We start from the raw sequence: 18,235 nt of genomic DNA, 5'->3' as shown, positions 1-18,235 counted from the left end.
GATTATCTTATATCCGCCGATAAATAATTAAAAATGTAAAAAAAAACTGAATCGAAGGAGAGCCTTTAAATCCTCCTTCGCGAGAAGAGACTATCGATAAATACGTTGGCTCTCTCTCGTATTTCAAATATCGCCCGATTATTTGAAGAAAGACGCGATTACGCAAAGCGCATTTACGCAAGCGCGCCGAACTCGTGCGGACATTCGCGCGACATTCCCGATCATTATCGTTGCGATTACGCCCGAAAACCGATGTAAGCGTAAAAATCGAACGACAGGTACCTCCAGTGGGACACCGTCCTTGCGACACCGTTTTGTGCGTGTGTGTGTGTGTGTGTGTGTGTGCGCGCGCGCCGTATGCGACCGATTGTGTTCGGCGAAAAAGCCATTTGCGTTTTCAGTCACGTAGAATGATATCTCGGTCGAGACCGCGGCCTTCGGAGCGAATGGCTCCACTTCGCAACGTCCGGCCGAGCACGATCGGTCCCGGGGGGCAGAAGCGGTCCCGACGAGTGGTCCCAAAATGCGACCGTCGAGGGAGAAAACAGACATGAGAATTGATTCGCGCACATCCGTGAAATTGTCCCTCGGCAGCGATCCGAAATTACCGCGCGCGCGTTTCCAAGAATTTCCAAGAAGACGCCGCGACGTTAATTGCGCACAGAGAAGGGGAGGGGAGGAGGGAGGGGGGGAAACGTGTATTATTAACCCGTCGAAAAATTGCACGATCCGCTTCGAGACATCGGATATTGCGTCGCGCGTAATTATTGATTGGCTCGCCGGCAAAAACGCGGAGGAACGCGGATTACAGACTATTCTTGTTGCCGAGGCTTTGGACACGTTCCTCCTGACATCGCGGTCGGGAGTTTCCATATATCTTTCGAACGAAACGCGACTCTCTTTGAAGAATCTCTCCGTCCCCGGAGGAACGCGAAAGCGATTTTTGCAAACCGTCTCACGGATAAACGACACCGATTGTCCTTATTCGAGGGCGCTCCGAAACGCTCCGAAACGTCCTCCTGGAGAACCTCGAAGTCGGTGGTCGACGATCATACGCGCGCATCGATCGCATACGCAATAAGCGACCTCGTCGTCATGTAATAGCTTCGTTCTTATAGGAGAAAGGATGTCTTCGCATGACGGATTCGAGTCGCACGAGACCGAGTCGAACGATGCCTCGCGACGTGCTCGACGTCGAGTTACAATGCGTTATGCATTCAGATACTTATGGCATTTTATAAAGTAATATTCCGCAAATCGCGTGGTATCGTGCAACTTCAACTTTCCTACGACACACCGTTCGTAATTCGTTAAAAAAAACAGCGCTCGTTTCTTCCGGATCACTCGAAAAGGCTGCACTACTAAAATGACAACAGTCCCGTTGAGTACCGTTGTTTCTTTAAAAGAAATGCCAAAGAGATCAATTTAATAAATATTAATAATAATCAGCCGAAACGAAATCGTTCAGATAACTATGTTTAACGTTGCGAGACACGATTCGACGAACGAATCGTGAGAACGAGACGAACTCGCGGTGGAAAGATCACGAGCGAGCGGCCTGGCGGGCCGATCGGGACGAGAAGGATCGTACTGGTTTTAAGTGCGGAAAGTTAATTCTATTCTTCCAAGGCACGCCGAATGCTCGCATGTGGTCAGACATGGAAGAATTCCGTGGTGTAACGACGAATTAATTATTCGAGGCACACGTATGTCGATTGACGTCACGCGATTGACCTTACAAACACCATATAGAGCGATAATACAATGGTACGCTGCCTTTTTTTCGGCTGGCCATCAGTCGACTTTTTATAGCCGATCCATTAAAACGATTTTGACGAAGGATTTTAATGACGTCATGAACATATCGTAAACACAGGATAAAAGACATAAAGGTGAAATAGTGACCTTTCGAAAAACGCATCAATTCGTGACTTTCGAAAGGAGCGATATGATTGAGAGACTACGACTCTAACGTCAGAAAGAAAGAAAATATATGAAAGTATGGAAGAAATATGGAAAAAATAGTTTTGTTGGCAAATCTAAACATTCCATTTAAATATTCCATTTTTATTTAAATATAGCAATTTAGCCAGATCTAAATAACCCATTTTTATCTAAATATTCCAATCTAATCAGATATTGTTCTAAAAATAATTCTTGAATCATCAAAATTATTATATAGAACGCTCAAACATGATAATAATACTGTGAAAATTTTTAATCCTTAATCAAACAGTGAAACATCATACATAGTAATTCTGAAAACCCAAAAATTATTTTCAAATTTGTATCTGGTCAAATTTTTAAATTTGCCAACAAAAGCATACTTTCCACGCGTAATTGCGAAATATTCTTTCTTGCTGCTGGCATGTTGGTATGCAACTTAGAAAAGTAAGTAGCACGAAAAGCATAAGATACTGAAAACAATATAAATCCACGCCCTACTTATTACTTATCATTATGTGCTGTATACGTGCGTATATATTATCAACCTTCGTTGCGATATAATTTATGTAAAAAGGCCTCAAAAAAAGATAAAACTGGTTTTATTTATGTGCCCAAATATTTAACGTAGCGATTGCTTCACATTGAATTTCGTAAGGCGAACGACTCAATCCATCCCCATTATATCCATTCCCGTTATATCTCTTTTCGTTATCTTCTGATTTTTTCGCTTTAAAAATTTTCTTCTCGTTTAGGCGTAGCGCTAATTATTACTATATCAAGCAAGATTCGATAGACAGAGTAATTACCGCTTTCGGCTTTATTCGGGCGCTATCGTTATCGTTATCATTACAGTTACCGATACCGCGGTTATCTCCAATCTCAAAATGGCATTCCGACCAAATTCTTTCGGCGCGAAAGAATCTTGCAACGTACGCGCTTTCGACGAGTCGGCCGCCGTCGCTGCCGCTTTCTAAATTTCCACGCGGCAAAATCGATACCGCGCGCGATCTAGAGCGTAATCCGTTGGCCCGCACACCTGCATTAGCGTGTGCATTAACGATAAATACACACGTTATTTACGCTAACGCGAGCGCTGGCGCGCGCGCGCGCGCGCGCGCGCGTCCGCACGTGTGATTGGGCGCGTGTGTGCAAACCGTGATACGTCAGCCGTGGAGATTTTAATGAAGTGAGGCGGTAATAATGATCGGCGTACACATTCGCGTACATGTGCACGTCGAGCTCGGCGGCCCGGGCGAAGAAAGTCTCGCGATCGCAGTCTTCTCTCGACTCGTCGTAATAATCACGAATCGAAACTCTGAGGCCTCTCCCCCCTTCCCCCAACGTGTCTCTCCTCTCTCGCAGGAAGAAAGCTACGCTACTTATCGATCGTCGTAATACTCGCGTGCGCGTGTCCACACATGCACGACGCACGCACGTGCGCACGCGTGAGATTCGCTCTCCGCCAGGATTTTTCTATTTTCTCGTCTCCTCGCGCGGAATCGTCCACGTAACGGCGGCGGTCGGGAAAGGAAAGTTACGCCAGCCGCAAAAAAGGACGCGTGTAGCATAATCGGCTCTCCTTCCCGCACCCCGGCCGCCGCCGCGACGCGGTAATCGATTAACATTCTATTAAACACGCGGGGTGACTCGTGTCATTATTGTGAAACGCCGAGGGGATTTCGTATTGAAATCCAATACGGAAGTTGAGAATCTCCTTCCATCGCTTGGATGAAAGCGTCTTCGTTAAAATTGTCAAGTCTAATAATATTGTCTAATAAATTATTAATATAATTTGTAAGAAGATTAATATTTTTCTGGAAATAAAACGAATTTGAAAAGAACGCTCGTGACTCTGAGAATATTAGCGAGCGTGTGCGTTTTCACAACATTTCTGAAAGATAATATATCATAGTATCTTCTTGTGATTAGACCGGTTTCTTGCCATGTATCAAAAACATTTGCATATCGACATATGCTAGACGATTGCATTCATTAGGCACACATTACTCAAGAGAAAAAAGTATTTTGATGTTAAGGTAACAAGGTCGTCATTAACGACTATTTATATGCAAAGATTTCTTCATCGAATCGCTAAAGTTGCTGAGGAGCACAACGGCGACAACTTTCGGTCATATTTCATGTGTCTGCACGGGAAATCTCGAGCATTGTACAACAAAACATAAACCTAAATTAAAACATATATAATTTAAAATAATTAAAATAATTTAAAATAATTTAAAATAATTTAAAATAATTTAAAATAATTTAAAATCTTAAAGATATAAGACAAAAAAGTCCTAAAAAAAAATTACTATTCATCTTCCGAATGTAACCGCGCTTTATTAGAATATATTATAAAATCGAAGAATATTTTATTTTGACAGATTCAGATCAAATTTTAAGATAACTTTTTTTTTATTTTCCGAATTGAAGTTATTCAGACGTTTGTTTGAAGCTGTCTTCCGTCGGAGCGGAACGCTCTGTTCTCTCTGTTCTCTCTTTAGAGAAAAGAGAGAACAGAGATTCATACGGGAAGATTGACAATATAATGTTTTCATTCAGATCGCGTCCGACCGTCTGCTTTGCGAGGAAACGCGCGAGGACGAAACGTCACAATTACAACGTGAATCGGAGGCGCGACGTACAACGACGAGGCGCACGGGCGGGGGGGAGGAAGCGCGGCGCCGGAAGCGAGGACAGAGAGGAAAAGCGGAAGTGCTCGTTAATCGGGGATTGGCACGATGATCGCGAAGGTAACGCTTGATGGAGAATGTACCACCCCGTGACGTAGATGTGACGCGGACGAACGCGAACGTGGTGTCACGTCGGCTGTGTCCCAAAATTTACCCAGTCAGCGTTGATAATGTGTAACGTGAGCTAGATAGATATTTTCGGTACTGCATAAAAAAAAAATTAAATCAAGAATAGAATAAAAGTACAACTTACATCAATACAATTCGATCAGATCAAGACTATTTTTAAGAAGGTTATAATATTTCTCATAAACAAAAACTTTTACTTTTATTCTATTAAAAATCTTCTACAATATTCTCGTTTGAGAATATACAGGATGTTTCATAAGTCGAGATCAATCACTCGGGAGATAAATAAATGGGAAAAAAAGAAGATTGATATGAACATAGATCCGAAAATGCGGTGTTTTCGAATTTTCGTCATTTCTACGTTAAAACTTAAAGTTGCTTTACCTTCGAATTTTGTCAAAATTGAAAAAAGAATTAGTCTTGCGGGCTGCTTTAGCACTATTCAGGATGCACAATTGTGAAGTCCCGATCTCTGCCAAGAGATGTTAAGCGGACTGTCTCCATATAATGCATGCAATCCTCTGTAGTGCTAAAACAGTCTGCAACTCTTATTTAATTTCAATTATGTTATATAATTCATATAAAGGCCATCTTTTCTTTTATTTTTGGTAAAAAAAATTCAAAGCAATGCAATTTAACATTTCGACATAAAAAGCGACGCGATTTCCGGATCTATTTATAGTTTTTTTTTTCTCATTTCTGAGTTCCCAATCATCTCCCATGCGATTGAATTCACTTTTGAAACACCTCGTACAGTTTTAAGTACAGTTCTAATTTTTTTCTTTTGTGTGCAATGAATTTTGGAACATCGTTAAAGCCAGGGTCGTCGCAGGGCGGGAAAGACGGGTGCACCGCGCAACGCGTAAGAAAACAGGAAAAAGACGAGCGGTGAAAGGAACTCTCCTATCTCTTGCTGGGACGAAGAAACACGCGCGACGACATCCGAGCGCGACGTCGCGCGGAAATTCCTATTGTTTATCTGCGCGATCGCACCGTCTATTCATAGCGCGAACTATACGCGGCATGTACGTAATGCGCCCAAGGTTGATTGCGAAAATCCCGCGAGAGATTCCGTCCAAGTCATTACGCTCCGTCGCTCATAAATGACGATTCGACTTAATGAGAATTAATGGAAATCGTATTTTTAATAATTATCACGGAATATATATGAAACTCTCGAGAATAAGTCTTAAAATATGTAGATGACGGAATATTTCTTCGCGGAATACGATATTTGACTTTATTTAAGCGGGTTTACTCTTTACTCTTGAAATAACGAAGCGAACGATTCTCATTTGCTTGTCTCTCTCGCATTTATTTTGTTCTCGCCAAAAGTAATTTGCAAGTCTCAATTAGTTGGAGAAGTAACGAGAGAGAGAGATAGATGCGTTAATCATAAAAGAGAATCATAGATTTGTAGATATTAATATTCCGAGTTCTCCATTAATAATTCCTCCGCGATGACACAAATATTGAATTTATTGAATAATTTGTCGCATAATTTATCGATTAGAAAACGACTCTTATACGACTCTCTTATATGAAAATGATTCTCGTCTTCAATTCCATACATCAGCACGATATTTTCAAGACCCCCATAGAGGGATTCGCATATTCTATCCTCCGTGAGTGATCCACAGGTGATTTTTTTTTCACGACGAAAAAGGAAGAGAGAAACAAATGAAACGTTTGGACGTCTGGAAAAAACGCGCGGTCCAAAGCGCCCGCAATTAGGCGTATTTCGTTGGATATGGGGAGCGGAACTTTCGGTGCTCCAGTTCCCACCTCCACGAGATATTTCTATCTGTTCCCACGCACGGCCCGATATTATCGTCGAGCAATCCGTTGACAATGCAAAGTATTCCCTCGTGGGACACAACCGCCGCCTTTTTTCCAGGCCTGCGCGCGCTACCGGAAGTGTCTTTTCGGTCGTGGAGAACGGAATCGGAGAGAGGTGACGAAACGTCGACGAAACTGCCGCGTTGAAATGATCGAGAATACGATCCGGATGGGCGTTTGAACGGATCAAAGAGAACGTTTGTTAGAAGCGCGACTATAATTTCCTGAGATTCCCGTTATGCGTGGAAGAAATGCGAAATAACACGTCTGCCTGATATGTTTCTTCTTCCTTGGGTTACTTATGTGCATATTTTATATATATATATATATATATATATATATATATATGGCTGCACGTGCGCATATATACATATATACATATACATATAATTTGCAAGCGGCGCCGTTGCACGCAGAAACTTTCTAACGTACCTGCATTCGCGCACCGAGCGATTATAAAATTGCAGCCTTAAACGAGCGGATTGTGCCTCGCGTGTAAACGGATATTGATCACGAAAAAAAACTTAGCAGAACTAAGGAAATAGACTTAACGCATTGTAATAAGAAGCGTAGGAATATATGGGAAAGAGGCACCGAAGACTTAAAATTACCTATTCGACTCTGATATATATCTTCATATTTTATATATATATACATATATATATATATATATATATATATATATATATTCTTTTCGCGCAATTTTGTACAAATGCGATGATTGTCGAGATCCTATGTTAGCTTGGCAAAGAAATTTGAACGAGAAATTTATCTCGATCTTATTTGATCAAATGTCGTACAAACTCGCGAAGCGTAACACCATTGTCTTTATCGAAACGACAATACTTTTGCGGTTTCACGAATAACGAATAACGAGTTTAGTTTGACATCGCTCCCGTTCCGAGATAAGCGCTCGGGATAAGCGTACATAATTGCCACGTGGGGCGTTGGAAACTTGCCTTCGCCTCTTTTCCTTTACCATCACACGGTGCATTACGAAACTGGATGAATTGTATGTAAAGATAAGCGTTGCGGCACAAGCGAGTCGCAGCCGTGCAGCGGCGGCGACTTTCGTAATTTCTCGCTATCCCCGCAAACGAGAGCCCCATCTTTTCATCTAACAGTAATTGCCGCAAAAGATGTTACTCATTGTGATGTCTATTCTTAACTTTTACCCGAGCGGCGCGTTCTCTATTCACAGTCCCGTGCATCTCCCCGTCTGTTATTACACTTCTTGCCGTGAGGCCCCGGCGGCGGTCCAGCCGCTGACGTAAAAGTAACGGTACGAGCGGGCCGTTGGCGCGAAAAAGATCGAGTGAAAGTCTAGTTAGTTTCAGAGAGTGATTCAAGATCTCTATGCGCCTCTATGCGCCTATGAGCCTCGGCTGGATATAAATCCATTACACCGCTCGCCCACCGACGTCCGGACGACATCCGTTCGCGCATATAACCGAAGGATCGCGAGAGAGCAAAGTATATTTTCATAATTTCATAATTTATTCCCCTCTTTTTTATATTTATGCACTCGACAACAGATCAAAGATGATTAAAAGATGATTTTTATTTTCTTATATAAAAGATCGGTGACAAACACTTTTATGTTATTTTTTTGTAAAAGATGATCAATGAATTTCTAATGCACTTACGATAGCATAAATATGATTTTTTTCTCCTTTTTTTTTTTTTTTTAAGAAACTTGGTATAATAAAAAACATAATGTGCCAACGTAATGTATTCTTGTCATTAGATTTATTATTTCACGTAATCTCTTATTACATAATTAATCGTTATTTAATCTTCGCGCTGCCAGTTATTTTGCTCAGCTAGCCCCTTAAACAATTACATTAAAATATACAACAAACCATTAAATATTTAAGATTTAGAAGTATTGTATTTGTAAACGCATAATTTTTTGAAAATGTATATATACATATACGTGTCAGTTTCACAGTTTACAAATCAAATATGTTAAATCCTAAGTACATTTTCGCGAAAGAACGAATGTTTCCTAAATATCAAGGCACATTATTAACGTATGCGTACACGGAAAGAACACTTTTGCTGGCAAATCTAAAAATTTGACCAGATACAGATCTGTTGTCCATCAAAATTATTTTGTAGAACGCTTACATATGATGATAATATTGCAAAAATTTTTGATCTTCTAACGGTCAATTTGAACATTGTATAATTTTGAAAGCTCAACAAAATCGTTTTCAGATCTGTATCTAGCCAAATTTTTAGATTTGCCAGCAAAAGTATTCTTTCCATGAATAAATTAATAAGATGATTTTCGGTATTAAATATGAAACAATAGAAAGGCAAATGAGAACCGGCGCTGTTTGCAGTGCGCAATTTACATTCTTTTTTACAAATTGAAAAATGTGACATACGTTTCGACTCTAGTTTGAGTCATCCTCAGTGTATACAAAAATGAATATAAAAATAAAAATAATTCTAAAAATAAAGATAAGATGCCGTGCTCATCCGACGTATTCACTGACGTGCACGTATGTCACATTTTTCAATTTGTAAAAAAGAATGTAAATTGCGCACTGCAAACCGCGCCGGTTCTCATTTGCCTTCCTATTGTTTCATATTCTTTCCATGTATTTCACTGGAGGCTGGGTAATCGCGCACGATCGCGCAATCCTCGCGAATTGTATTCCATTCACGTGAACGCGAGTTTCGAAGCGATAAGAGCACGTATACGTCGGACGTTATTAATTAATCTGGCACAGTTTGCGCGAAGAGAGCCCGGGCAAAGGCGATATTCGCGTTTCCCCGATTATGACACATTGCGAGGCATATCCGCGGCGGATTTTTCTTCGCGAGCTGATGCGGATTACGGTCATTAAACCGATGGTAAGATCAGCCAAGAATACAGCAAGACACCAAGAGAAAGTATGAAAAGATGCAAAGATACCCTCTCCCTTTTCTCTCTCTTGCCTGCTTGCTCTTTCTTGCTGTCCTTCTCCTTGTTTATTTCGCGGCAAATTGAAAATGCTTTCATCGAAATTGAGATTGCTTTCTACCTGGCGCGAGAAACGTTTACGTATCTTCTCATATTATTCCGAGAATTAATCACTTCTGGATTATGAAGAAATAAATTAAAACTTTTTTCTTCCTACAGTTTCTCTTTCAAACCGTTCAGAAAGGCGCTTTTTCACATATTTCGAAGATATTACGATTCCTCAGGATTTTCAGAGAGAAAGAATCGAACGTTGAATGGATCTCTAATGACAAATGCCAGCGGGATTTTCTCCTTTAAAAACTCCGTGTATGATATTGTATTATGCAAGTGAACTCCTACGGAATATCTTCAGCGTCTATGGCCGTAAATGTAATCATCGCTGGCCATCATTTGTCACTGCTAATCTTCGCGTGACACGTTACGTCGTTCCTCCTCATTAACCTTTCAACCGAAAGCTTCTTCCGCTGTCTCGACTTCGCTCACGCTCGTGGAAAACAGCGAGGTTCTCAGTTACGTCAAGCACCAGCTCACAAGACAATACTCCATTATTTTATTTTTTATTCACGATTTCTATCCTACCGAGTTACTTAAATACGCCAATATATATATATATATATATATATTCGTTCCTGGCTTTTCTCAAATATAATTAGACAAAAAGAATATTATCTTTGGCAATTTCCATATGTGTAAAAAAAAAGAAAAAAAAGAAATCACGAATTTACAGGAGCTCGTCCCCTTATTCGTTTGTAAAAGAGGCTTCCAAACATCTTCTCTTGATATCCAGAATTATATTTAAAGTAGACGTCAAATTGCTCGGAGAGAATTCCTCCAGAAAGGGGATTTAATAATATTCCTCCGGTGATATTCCTCGTTTAAACTGCGCGTTCGTATGTCGAAGGGATAAGCTCTATGTGAGACACGCGCGTGAAAACAATATAACTTCCGTTGCTTATTAGTATCGTAATTTCGCACGACGGAGATCCTTTAGATCTTTATATCTCGCGCTTGCACCAGCCATCTGTGGCCGGCTAAAAGGCGCGTTGCAAGGCGGGTTTTCGTCCGTGTGCACCGCCTCGCCGATCGAATGCTGCATTCCTACCGTGCCAATAACGCAGCCAGTCGTTGGTCCCCAGGCCAAGACAAGCTGTTAGAGCAGGTCGATTTCCAATCGACACGCGCGTAAAGTCCACCTCGACGAATGTGCTCTCGTCGAAACGAAAATGTTTCACGAAAAGTCCGTCTAACGCCGAAGGAATCGATAATCTTCCAATAAGCTCAACGTCCGACGATTTCTCTTATTCGCGTATTTTCGTACTATTCGCGATGTTTTGTCTCAAAAACGATTTTTTTCTGCGAGTACGAAGGTGTCGACGAGGTGTCGATATTTGCGAGCGAGAAGAAAATAAGAGAGAAATAATGCGTTAAAAGAAAAAATACGTTTAGAAAAAAGATTAGTTTTACATCAAGATTATGTAAGCAAGAATATTATAATCTTTTTAGAAAAATTTTAGAAAAGTTTCGATTTGATTGAACTTGTATTAATGCAACTATTACTTTTTCTCAACTCTCAAGACTAAAAATTGAGTATATGAAGATTATAATATTCTTGCTTATATATGAGAATATCTGTACTCGCATCAATTCAATCAAATCAAAACTAAAATTTCAAAATTGATATGTTGATTTAAGATTAATTTTTTTCTGTAGACACAAAATAATTAATCTAAAATCAAGATAAGTATAAGACTAATTATTTTGTGTACATAGAAAAAAAAATCTTAAATCGTAAATCTTAAGACATTTTAATTTTTGTTTTGATTTGATTGAATTTGTATTAATCGAAGTATAGATATTCTCATATATAAGCAAGATTATTGTAATCTTCTTAGGAAAATTTTAGTGATTGATACTAGCTATAGATATTCTTATATATAAACAACAATATTATAATTTTCATACAGAAGATTTTTAATCTTAAATTGAGCAAAAGTAATATTTGCATGATTATGATAAATTCAATTCAAGACAAGACTAAAATATATAAGGAGATTATAATATTCTTGCTTATATATGTCTTAACTTTTAAGACAGATTTTTTTTCTTCTACATATGATTGCTCAAGAGAACATTAAAAGGGTAATATGAATAATATGAGTTTTTACAGTTGTAAGGTCGACTTTCTCGAATTCTTTCAAACGAGCGTGCACGTGTTGCTCTAGCGATTTCGTCAGATAAGCGAAGCGAGATCGACAAGTGGAGATAAGCGCGCTCACGAATCTAGAGCCGCGTGTCTGCATCTATCGAGATGAGAGAGAGAACGAGGAAAGGAAACGAGGAGTAATTTCATCAAAACTCGACTTCGTGCTCTGCATATCCCTCTGCATTGCTGGCACTCTCGCGCGATTTTGCAATCGCAACGTAGCGACGAGAGAGAGAGAGAGAGAGAGAGAGAGAGAGAGAGAAAATCTTTTGCGCAGTTGATTGCTATCGTAAATAGAGGCTCATAATGGGAAACGTTGAGTTTCCCTGTTTCGATGATTCAATGGGAGCGCCGAAGCCGGGTTCGTTGAACCTCGAGAGGACGAAGATTACACGCCGATTCCCATCTTGTCAATCGGCATGTCCGCGAGAGGCAAAAGTGTTAAGAAGCGACGAGAGAGAGAGAGAGAGAGAGAGAGAGAGAGAGAGAGAGAGAGAGAGAGAGAGAGAGAGAGATTCATCTCGCAAATTACCTCGTCTTCTATTTCACAAAATTCGGAGCGACAGTAAAGATATTTGAGAATCCAAACGGTCGAGAAAGAGACAGAGAGAGCTTTTACAACGGTTAAATCTAGTGCATCTAACGTCTTGAATGAGCCGGTTTCAAGACGATCGGTCGTCCGTTTTCAGACACGGTTGCTACCGTAACGTAGATAGAGAAAGGAGACCTTATCAAGTTACAAAATTAACGGTAGCCAATTAACCGTATTTCAAAAATCGCTAAACATACGTCGAACTCGAACTGGCTCGGGTATCTGGCATTAATTCTGGTATTAATTCTACGCTATTTTACGCTTGCAATATGGACTAGCTTAAGTACGTATCTACTGTTTTAAATGCTTACTGCGATACCGATATAATAATTCGCATGCTTATTAAGTTACCCGGACGCATGGGTATTTTACGGATAAGAATGTTCAATGCTATATAAGACGCGCGTAGACAGCCTTCGATAAAACCTTCACTCGTGCCTTATAATTTTTACCTCTCTTTACCTCGACTGGCGAGGAACTCGCTCGAGACAGTAGACCTCGAACGAAGCGAAGACAGTAGCGTTTACCGATCATGTTTACGGTTTTATCGTCGATACCTGAGCTCGTAATAGCATTTCTCTATGCCGAGGCAACGGGCAGGGAAACGTTTTTGTTGCAAGAGTTTTCCTTATTACCGATAATAATCTGCGATCGTAAAGTTAACATTTGTAAAATCGGCAAAAATAAAATAATTCGGCGAATTCATCGCTTTCGCCCGGAAGGTGAAAAATTGTTGGAGGCAAATAACTAATTTTCCTAGAATCCATACAAAAATTGTTATTATTTTCACTAATCAATTCGTAAAGAAAGAGTTTTAAAAGTAAATTAGATAAAAAAGTAGAAACGGTAATCGGTTTAAAAAAAAGTTGAAAATATACCGACGCTAAGAACTTTCAATATAATTGGAATATTTCAGGGGTATGAAAACTATACAAATATTAAATTTGCGGATGTATAAATATTAAGTGAATAAAATTGAAAAATAAGACGTATTATGTACACTAAAGTTTCTAAGCATTTTATACTTGTATCATTGAAATTTCTCTTACTTGAGAAAAAAGCTAAAGAAGGGAATATATATATGTATATGTATATAGGGACTATATATATGTATATGTATATAAATTAATATAATATATATAAATGTAAATTAAACATATAAACATATATATAATAAAAACAAAAAATATATATATTTAACACAGAAATGTATATTTTTCAAATTAAATTTATGGCTCATAAGTATTCTCATGGATCATAATTTTGTCGAGTGTCTCGCCTTTCTCGGCGGAAAATGGATTTTCTGGAACTGCTTTTACGGAACTGCTTTTTGCGCGAGGTTTACAATTTCTATTCACCGTCGAGTGTCAAACGTAACGTGTCCGCGGATCGATAATGGGATTTCCGTATAGCGAACCCTTGTCCAAACAGAAGTATATAACGAAATGTAGCGGTATATAAATGAAAAAAAGTGCGCGTGCACGTAGGTATCTGCCTGCGACGATTACTTCTTCTTACATAAGAGTGTTTCCTGTTCTTACGCCAATCACCGCATAATATGTAAAACATACCGGGCCTGTATCTCAGATATCTCTCTCTTGTGCTTAGCGTGTCACTCGTACGACAGGAAAAATAGAGTGTCGAACAGTAATAATATATCCACCACTTTTTTATTAGCCATCAATTACTTTTCTCGCGTTGATTATGACATTTTCATTTATTCTTATCTTTATTCATAAATGTGAAACAAATAATTGACTTTAATAAAGAGCGTGACGCAACGCGGATAAATATCCGGAATTTCCATGTGCTTTAATGAGCGATGAAGAGATATATTAATCATTTACATAAAACATGCGTTTTACATAACGATTCGAACGTTCAAAATAAATTTTATAATAATTTATCGATCTTTTTTAATCATTTATGCGTACCCTCTCGTTCATTTCAATTTATAATGTCCTATAATTTAATAACAAACAATGACAACACATTAATTGTCTCAAATATAATTTTGTAATTTATAGCGATTTTTATTATTGGCAAGCTCAAGGCTCAAGAATGTTCTAACTACGTAGTTGAGATATCGATCGACGTTCTCACGTGAAAAACTCTCTATATATCCGAATGGCTTACATACGACGAGCGCATACAAACAATTCAGGAGAAGCAGCATTGGTATACAATGCACTTTGCTAACGATCGCGGAACTCGCCCGCGGACAGATAGTCCGAGGCCAGCACGAACACTTAATGGTCGCAAAGTTCATTCTCTGGCGAACAAATAACGCTCTTTCTCGAGGAAGACTCGGTTATTTACTCGGCTATTTCGATTAGTTATTAATTATGCCAATGTGGACGGCTCTTTTTGTGCCGGTATTATTTCCATTATCATTATCACCGTCGGCTCTTTTTGTGCCGGATTATTTCCATTATCATTAAATTATCACTGTCGATCCGAGGAACTTTGGCACGGATCGATCGTGCCAAATCACCACCAATCGGTCTCTCCGAGCTGATCCGATCCGGCGATGTAATAGAAATAATCATAAAATGCAGAAACTTCACACTTTGACACGGCAGGAAAGAAAATGCAACAGTGTTGATCACGCTGGGGAATTTGATCGACCTTTTCAAACTAATGTATCGCAGTGACGAGGATAACCGGTGTAAAGCGATCGGTATTAATTTATACACGAAGATCCAAGGTGACAAGATAAAAAAAAAGTTTTCAAGGAAAATTCGTAGAATTCTGAATGGAGATGGAGATAAGATCTCTCTTCGACCTCTCTATTAATAGGGAAAGAGATTATCTTCTTCCTTCATGTTACATTTTCATTATATAAAATAAAACGAGCTCAACAGCGATATTCCTTCAATGATACTCCTTTTCGCGCTTTTTTGAGGATTTTTATTTAGATCAGACGTTTCTTATTACAATAAGATTTCATATCCTTGAAATACGTATATAAGTTGTATGTTATAAGGAAGAACAGGCGATCTTTTACAGTTACAGATTCGAACGCGAGAATATGTGAAAGGACGCTGCCATTCGTCATTCGAGGTTTCAGTTTGAGATTAGAATTCTGTTAAAGTTCTATTAAAGATGAGATCCAGGAAGAGTATTATGGAAATAATCCATTACATCATCATGTGGTTGTGGAAGAATAATAAAAGCGTAACGTCGACTCTTTTCGTCGGAATTAATCTTTACTCGTGATGTCCCTCTGAAAGTAGGCACGCAAACGGAGATTGAAGTTAACATGCCTCTGACGAGTTTACTGATGACCAATACGGTAAACAAAGACAATTTTCACGTTTATCGAATGAAGACATTATCGAGCGCTATACAGAAACGTGATAGTTTAACGTACGATTCATCGATACAACACGATACGTCATACTTTGTCTCTGGAAAAGAAGTTCGATCTTCATCGAACGATTAAACATGAAATGATGGGCAAACAATTCCTCTTGATAAAAATATAGATCAGATTATCGATTGTCGGATGTACACGAAGGGCTGACGCAACGCGCGTTTCATTTCATTTACGACGAAGAATTTCCCAAATTTTCAGGAATGCCTGAGGATTATTAACAATCCATTATGTTTTTATGTTGAAAACTCGTCCAAATTACGTCGAGTCGGTCCACGCTTCATTTCACAACGCAACGGTGCAGCGGAGCCGCACAGCCGCGCGAAAAACTTTCGGGCCACCGTCGCGGGGGCCGAAGTGAAAGCGATCGCGAACGCGACGCCCACGCGAATCTCTACCGCGTGTGGCGACAACGTCTCTAAAGTGTCAACGACAGTGTTTTCGTTGCTGTCGTCGTCCTCCGTCCTTCTCCGTCGAGGAGAACCGTGCCGGCGCTGAAAGAGGCACGAGGCGATGTGCAACGCCGGCCTGAATAAACCGCAATGATTCAATGTGGTCGACCGTGCGCGCGATGACACATTCATTGAATCGAATTAAGAGCAACGGCTACAACCGTGACATTACCCGCGAATGAACGGGTTAATCGCGAGCCTTCCCGACCAGCCAGCCCAGACATCTCGATTCATGCCCTCGAGCGTGGCGAGCTAAGGCGAACTTGGAACGCGCGAACGAACGAACGAACGAACGGGATATTTCGAGCTCTTCTTCAAGTACACTGAGAAAAATGTTGGATTGGATTAATTGGAATTCCGGTTTCGGAAAACGGACAATAAAAACAGAATTTTCTGCTTAAATCTGCTTAATCTCTTATCTATTAAAATTTTAATTGAGGTAACCAGAATTCTGATTGATATAATCAGAATCTTCTATTTGTTTGTCCATTTTCAACCAGACATTTTTCTCAGTGTCACAAATTGCGAAATCGGTAAATTAAACGTGTGATACGCTAAGCCAAGTTTCAAGTAACTAGAGAATGCAACTGTCGGCAAACTCGATCTTAGGAGTGTGATAATTTTTTCTTTCATTGAATTTATATATATGTAATTTCAATTTTTTTAAATTAATTTAATTTTAACTAGGGAAAGCAAAAACGATCTCGACAAACTCGATTTTAGGAGTGCGATAATAAAAAATTCCAAGAAGAAAAGAGAGGATATATATATATATATATATATATATATATATATATTCTCCTTTATATTATATATGCATATATAAAAATGCAAAATTCATTATTTATATCGCGTCATTACGTGTCATTATTTTTAACAGATTTATGACGCAGCAATCAATGCTAATTTTAATAAATTGATAATCAAATTTGAACGATTAATCCTCCCCTTTTCCCCTATTGAAAACTTTTATTATCACACTCCTAAAATCGAGTTCGCCGAGAGTTGCCCTTTCTATTTTCCCGTTAAAATTAAAATAATTTTGAGGCTCATGAAGTAAAGGTCGTGGAGAAAAATTACGTAAATTTCTTTCGAAACAGCTGCGAAGTTATTGACAAACGAGTTCAGGAATCAGGAATGTAGATTCCCGACTTCTGCCTGCGCAGTTGATCATGTATAAAATACATTAGCAAGTGAAAAATAATCTCTCGTGTTACATAATCGAAAATTTAATTAACAAGTCTGAAAAAAAATCAAATACATAAGAGACTAATAATTTAACCTTTTCAACCTAACCGTGACGTCACAAGGATGATCGAATCAACCGCAGTCTTCCGCCAATTTTCCATTCGGAAATAAATCATCATTAGAGATTATGGTATGAGTCGCACGGATTTTAAACGGTGCTAAAGAATAATTGTCATCTCTTGAAGTCAATTAGATTCTCGCTTAGGACGATCCATAATTCATGCCGAGTACTCGATGTACATGCATACATTTGAATAGATATTTTTTTATATACGTATATATCTTCAGACGTTGTCATATTACGCGATACATAGTTATAAAAAAATTTTATAATCTTCAATTCTGCATTACGAGATTGTTTAGTTTAGTTTAAAGAGTTAAAGAGGTTTAGTTTACATCATAGTTAAATCATATTATAGATTCCTTTAATTAATTAATGTCATCAACAAAACACAATGTGTGTAATATTAGAAAAAGCCTAATGATAACACACACTGAGAAAAATGGCCTGGTTGAAAATGGACAAACCAGAAGATTTTGATTGTATCAATCAAAATTCCGGTTTCCTCAACTAAAATTTTAGCAGATTTAAGCAGAAAATTCCTGATTTGTCCATTTTCAACCAGGACTCCAATTAATCCAATCAAACAGAGTTTTTGTTTCTCAGTGTGTAACAAAAACCAAAAGGTTTCCTTAGCTTTTGGCTGTAGCTTCTTGATTTTTAATCAAATTAAATCATTCGCCATTTTAATCATTTAAATGTATATTAAAATGTACATTCG

At 38.9% G+C, this 18,235-nt stretch overlaps 1 protein-coding gene across 1 annotated transcript in view; it reads right to left on the bottom strand.

Moving 5' to 3' along the window:
* Window positions 1-18,235, bottom strand: part of emp (epithelial membrane protein) — a 36,571-nt gene that overhangs the window by 16,292 nt on the left and 2,044 nt on the right. The window lies entirely within an intron of this gene.

Source organism: Pogonomyrmex barbatus, unplaced genomic scaffold (genome assembly GCF_055798465.1).
Source record: "Pogonomyrmex barbatus isolate J1 unplaced genomic scaffold, ASM5579846v1 scaffold17, whole genome shotgun sequence".
Classification (NCBI taxonomy): domain Eukaryota; kingdom Metazoa; phylum Arthropoda; class Insecta; order Hymenoptera; family Formicidae; genus Pogonomyrmex; species Pogonomyrmex barbatus.
The sequence above is the reverse complement of the archived record's forward strand: the minus strand, read 5'-3'. Positions and strand labels throughout refer to the sequence as shown.